This window comes from Protopterus annectens, chromosome 8.part0, assembly GCF_019279795.1.
Source record: "Protopterus annectens isolate FY-2018-M chromosome 8.part0, PAN1.0, whole genome shotgun sequence".
Taxonomy (NCBI): Eukaryota; Metazoa; Chordata; order Ceratodontiformes; family Protopteridae; genus Protopterus; species Protopterus annectens.
Window position 1 is genome coordinate 472,121,074 of NC_056741.1, and position 6,477 is coordinate 472,127,550.

A 6,477-nucleotide genomic window follows, 5' to 3' on the forward strand; every position below is an offset into this window, starting at 1 on the left:
CTCGGCCCGGCAGCTTTGGTGACTCTAGATAAACTCGGGCCGATCACGTGCCCTGTTTGCGGCGATGCAACATTCGAATGTCTGTCCTATCAACTTTCGATGGTACTATCTGTGCCTACCATGGTGACCATGGGAAATGGGGAATCAGGGTTAAATTCCAGAGAGGGAGCCTGAGAAACAGCTACCATATCCAAGGAAGGCAGTAGGCATGCAAATTACCCACTCCTGACTCGGGGAGGTAGTGACAAAAAATAACAATACAGGACTCTTTCGAGGCCCTGTAATTGGAATGAGTACACTTTAAATCCTTTAACGAGGATCTATTGATGGGCAAGTCTGGTGTCAGTAGCCGTGGTAATTCTAGCTCCAATAGTGTATATTAAAGTTGCTGCAGTTAAAAAGCTTGTATTTGGATCTTGGGATCAGCCTGGCAGCCCGCTGCGAGATGAGCTACCACCTGTCCCAGGCCCTGCCTCTCAGTGCTCCCTCAATGCTCTTAACTGAGTGTCCTGGGGATGCAAAGTGTTTACTTTGAAAAAATTAGAGAGTTCAAAGCAAGCTGGCCACCTGAATACTTCAGCTAGGAATAATGGAATAGGACTCCGGTTCTATTTTGTTGGTTTTCAGAACTGGGGCCATGATTAAGAGGGATGGCTGGGAGCAGTCATATTGTGCTGCTAGAGGTGAAATTCTTGGACCAACACAAGACGAATGAAAGCAAAAGCATTTGCCAAGAAAGTTTTCATTAATCAAGAACGAAAGTCGGAGGTTCAAAGATGATCAGATACCATCGTAGTTCCGACCATAAACTATGCCAACTAGTGAACAGGCAGTGTTATTCTCATGACCCACTTAAAGGAATTGATGGAAGGGCACCACCAGGAGTGGAGCTTATGGCTTAATTTGACTTCAACATGGGAAACCTCACCCGGCCTGGATACAGAAAGGATTGACAGATTGATAGCTCTTTCTTGATTCTGTGGGTGTGCATGGCCGTTCTTAGTTGGTGGAGCGATTTGTCTGGTTAATTCCAATAATGAACAAGACTCTGCCATACTAACTAGTTAAGCGACCCAGTGCGGTCATCTCCAACTTCTTAGAGGGACAAGTGGCTTTCAGACGCACAAGATTGAGCAATTACAGGTCTGTGATGTCCTTAGATGTCCGGGGCTGCACACGTGTTACAATGAATGGATCAGTGTGTGTCTACCCTTGGCCGACAGGTCCGGGTAATCCGCTGAACCCCCATTCATGATAGGGACTGGAGATTGCAATTATTCCCCATGAATGAGGAATTCCCAGTAAGTGCGGGTCATAAGCTCATGTTGATTAAGTCCCTGCCCTGTGTACACACCGCACATCGCTACTACCAATTGGATGGTTTAGTGATGTCCTCAGAACGGCCCCGCTGGAGTCGGTCATGGCCCCAGTGGTGCACCGAGAAGACTATCAGACTTGACTAGACAAAGTAAAAGACGTAACAAAGTTTCCATAGGTGAACCTGCTGAAGGATCATTAACGCCAAGGGTCCGGGGACGGTGTTGTCCCTGGGTACCAGAGCCTCTCCTTGCTCCACCACCCTGACCCTCCAAGTTTGTCTCTGACTCTTGTCCCTCCTGGCAGGGGGGCAGTGGTCTCCCCTCTGGTTGTGCGGGGCCACCCCTGGGGGTGGCACACCAGAGTCCTCCCCCTCGATGTCAGTCATGGGTACCTCTGGAGGATGCTTTGCTCCATGCAGGGCATCGGTTCAAAGACACATAAGGTCGGCGGTGTGGCCACAGGCCAGATGCAGTGGGACTCCCTGCTGTCTTGCGCCATGGGGCCAGTAACCCTGGTCCACCCACGATGATGCCTGTGAAACCTCGCATGCTCATCTTAAGGTGTGATGCTGCACCGGCAGCTGTGCCCCAACGAATGAGAACTGTACGACTCTGAGTGGTGGATCACTCAGCTTGTGCATTGATGAAGAACGCAGTTAGCTGTGAGAACTAATACGAATTGCAGGACACATTGATCATCAACACTTCAAATGCAGTTTGAGGTCCTGGGTTACTCTCGGGGATTCGCCTGTCTAAGGGTTGTCATGCCTTCCATCATCCCCAGGGTGTCTGGCCCCCATCGAGGTTGCGGCCAGGGAGTCAAGGGAGCCCACTGCAGGCCCCCCATCCCTGCAGGGAGAGAAGTGAATGGAGGAGAAGAGTCTCTGGCCGCTCCGAGCCAGGAACCCCATCTGAGGATGGGAGGGAGCAGGTGTGCATCTGGCCTGCCCCTGGAGGCTGTCAGTGGTGCTGCCACTGGGCTGCCTCCTGGGGTGGAGCCTGACATACATCTGCCCGGTTCCCATGTGCTGGGGCCCTGTCGGCTGTCCTCCACCACCCGGAGTACAGTGGTGGGGAGTGGGTGCATGGGGGTCAGGGTAGGATGGGTAGTCTGTCCACACCTGAGGTCCCTGCTGTCCCCCCTGCGACCATGCTCAAAACGTGATCTCAGATCAGATGTGGCAACCAGCTGAATTTAAGCAGATTACTAAGCAGAGGAAATGAAACTAACCAGGATTCTCTCAGTAACAGCAAGTGAAGAGGTAAGAGCCCAGTGCCGAATCCCCACCCGGGTGATGGGCGTAGAGAAATGTGGTGTATGGAAGTCCATCTCCCAGGCACCACCCAGGGGGCCCAAGGCCTTGTGATCGAGGCTTAGCCCGCAGACAGTGTGAGGCCCGTGGTGGCCCTCGGCACATCTGGATAAAGGCTTCCCCGAGTTGGGTTGTTTGTGAATGCAGCCCAAAGTGGGTAGTAAACTCCATCTAAGGCTAAACACCAGCACGAGACTGATAGCTGACAAGTACCATAAGGGAAAGTTGAAAAGAACTTTGAAGAGTTCAAGAGGGTGTGAAACCATTCAGAGGTAAATGGGTGGGGTCCATGTGGTCTGCACGGAGGATTCAACACGGCAGCTGCGCTGGCCGCCCGGGTGAGGTGGATCCACCTCTTGCTCTTGGGGGATGGGGGACCATCCCCGGATGTGTCGGCTGCCGTCGGGTGAACTTCCTCCATGGCAGTGCACCACAATTGGCTCCAGATCAGCCAGGAAGGCCACGCAGAAGGGGGTCCCTCCCAGGAGGGGAGTGTTACAGCCCACGGCATCAGCACTCGCCATGCCCTGGGGTCATGGGAGATGATCGCTGCTGCACCCCAACCCTCCCCTCACGGTGGGAACTGGGGGCCCCCAGCTTCCAGCAGGACTGGGTCAGACTGCCCTCAGTGTGGCCAGACCACGTCCCACTGCTGGGCCGGTGGGCTCAACTTGGGTGCCCGGGGTCTGCGATGATGTCGGTGACCCACCCGTCCCATCTTGAAACACGGACCAAGGAGTCTAACAGGTGCGCGAGTCTGAGGGTGGGAAGGAGACCCCATGGCGCAATGAAAGTGAGGGCTGGCATGCACCAGCTGAGGTAGGATCCTCCTGCCTCATGCGGGGGGCGCACTGCTGGCCCATCTCACCCATCCCGTAGGGGAGGTGGAGCATGAGCGCACCTGGTGGGACCTGAAAGATGGTGAACTATGCCTGGGCAGAACGAAGTCAGAGGAAACTTTGGTGGAGGTCCATAGTGGTCCTGACATGCAAATCAGTCGTCCAACCTGGGTATAGGGGCAAAAGACTAATTGAACCATCTAGTAGCTGGTTCCCTCAGAAGTTTCCCTCAGGATAGCTGGCACTTGGGGGGAAGCAGTTTTATCTGGTAAAGCGAAAGATTAGAGGTCTTGGGGCCAAAATGATCTCAACTTATTCTCAAACTTTAAATGGGTAAGAAGCCCAACTCACTGGCTTGGAGCCGGGTGTGGAATGCGAGCACCCAGTGGGCCACTTATGGTAAGCTGAACTGGCGCTGCAGGATGAACCAAACGCCGTGTTAAGGCACCTGATACTGTCGCTCATCAGACCCCAGAAAAGGTGTTGGTTAATATAGACAGCAGGACGGTGGCCATGAAAGTCAGTATCCGCTAAGGTGTGTGTAACAACTCACCTGCTGAATCAACTAGCCCTAAATATGGATGGAGCTTGGGCATTGGGCCCATACCCGGCCATCACCAGTGCTGGGAGCCAAAGGGGCTATGCCATGACAAGTAGGAGGGCCGTCACAGTGGAGCTGCAGCCCAGGGGGAGGGCCCAGGTGTAGCCACCAGGGGGTGCAGATCTTGGTGGTAGTAGCAAATATTCAAACAAGAGCTTTGAAGGCCAAAGTGGAGAAGGGTTCCAAGTGAACAGCAGTTGAACATGGGTCAATCGGTCCTGAGAGATAGGTGAGCTTCATTATGAAGGGTTGGGTGATCACCTCCGTCGCCCTCGGCCGAACGAAAGGGAGTCGGGTTCAGATCTCGGAATCCAGAGCAGCGGAGATGGATGCCTCATGGCATCCAGTGCGGTGATGCAAACGATCCTGGAGAAACCAGCAGAGGCCCCTGGGAAAGTTCTCTTTTCTTTGTAAAGGGCAGGGTGCCCTGGAATGGGTTCACCCCGAGAGAGGGGCCCACGCCCTGGAAAGCATTGCGGTTCCGGTGGAGTCAGGTGAGCTCTCACCAGCCCTTGAAAATCTGGGGGAGAGAGTGTAAGTCCTGTGCTGGGCCGTACCCATATCCACAGCAGGTCTCCAAAGTGAACAGCCTCTGGCATGTTAGAACAATGTAGGTAAGGGAAGTCGGCAAGCCACATCAGTGACTTCGGGATAAGGATTGGCTCTAAGGGCTGGGTTGGTCGGGCTCGGGTGTGAAGTGGGGCTGCCACGGTTGGACAAGGCATCACCCCTTTGCCGCACCCCCCTTGGAGGGCTGGCAGTGGCAACTCTGGAATGTGCCGGGCCCTTCCTGTGGATCGCCCCGGATGTGGTGGGCACTGGTCCCAACCGGCGTCTCGCAGCTAGCAGTTGACTTAGAACTGGTGCAGATCAGGGGGTCTGACTGTTTAATTTAAACAAAGCATCACACAGGCCCAAGATGGGTGTTGATGATTTCTACCCAGTGCTCTGAATGTCAAAGTGAAGAAATTCAATGAAGCGCAGGTAAATGGTGTGAGTATCTATGACTCTCTTGAGGTAGCCAAATGCCTCATCTAATTAGTGACGCATATGAATGGATGAACGAGATTCCCACTGTCCCTACCTACTATCTAGCGAAACCACAGCCAAGGGACTGGGCTTGGCAGATGCGGGGAAAGAAGACCCCGTTGAGCTTGACTCTAGTCTGGCACTGTGAAGAGACATGAATAGGTGTAGAATAAGTGGAAGGCCTCGGCCGCTGGTGAAATGCTGCTACTCATCGTTTTTTTCACTTACACGGTGAGGCGGGGGGCGAGCCCCACTGGGGCTCTTGCTTCTGGCTCCAAGAGCCCGGTTCCAACCTGCTCTGGGGACAGTGTCAGGTGGGGAGTTTGACTGGGGTGGTACACCTGTCAAAGAGTAATGCGGGTGTCCTAAGGCAAGCACAGGGAGGACAGAAACCTCCCATGGAGCAGAAGGGCAAAAGCTCGCTTGATCTTGATTTTCAGTATGAATACAGACCATGAAAGTGGGGCCTCACAAGCCTTATGGCTTTTTGGGTTTTAAGCAGGAGGTGTCAGAAAAGTTACCACAGGGATAACTGGCTTGTGGCGGTCAAGCATTCATAGTGACTTTGCTTTTTGATCCTTCGGTGTCAGCTCTTCCTATCATTGTGAATCAGAATTCACCAAATGTTGGATTGTTCACCCACTAACATGGAACGTGAGCTGGGTTTAGACCATCGGGAGACAGGTTAGTTTTACCCTACTGATGATGTGTTGTTGTGATAGTAATCCTGCTCAGTATGAAAGGAACCGCAGGTTCAGACATCTGGTGTATGTGCTTGACTGAGGAGCTAATGGTGCGAAGCTACCATCTGTGGGATTATGACTGAACACCTTTCAGTCAGAATTCTACCTAAATGTAACTATATCGCAGTGCCACAGATCTCCAGTTGGCCAGGGATAGCCTGCCGCAAGTTCAGCGAGGAGCACGGCTCATCACTGGGTCGGAGCGCTGATGGAAGGGGGCCATCTCTATCCAGCAGTGCACTGCACGATCGTGGGGAACTGGGTCCTAAATCATTTGTAGATGTCCTGATTCTGGGTCAGGCTTTCGTACCTAGCAGAGCAGCAAAAAGCTGCAATCTATTGAAAGTCAGCCCTCGAGCCAAGCTTCTGTCGCAGGTGGGGGGACAGGCTCCACTCCCTCATGGGTTGGGGGAGACCTGTCCTCAGCTGTCCCGCACTGCATGCTGCCCCCCCCCCTCTGCTAACATCCAGATCATCGGCGGACTTTGCCCTTCGGCGCCGGGTGTGGAGTTTGGTGGGGGGAATCGAGGGAGGGGGTTCATGCGCAAACCAGTAAAAAAGCCTCCCCTGCAGGAGGTACCCAGTCACGCCCCTCACTCCACACCCTAGTACCTTACGGAGGCGCCGCAGGGT

At 53.6% G+C, this 6,477-nt stretch overlaps 1 non-coding gene across 1 annotated transcript; it reads left to right on the forward strand.

Annotated features, from left to right (window-relative positions):
* The first annotated feature begins 2,481 nt into the window (after positions 1–2,481).
* On the forward strand, positions 2,482–6,214 carry LOC122809931. The gene has a single exon (XR_006366035.1). It is a non-coding gene; the product is annotated as a 28S ribosomal RNA (ribosomal RNA).
* The last annotated feature ends 263 nt before the right edge of the window (positions 6,215–6,477 follow it).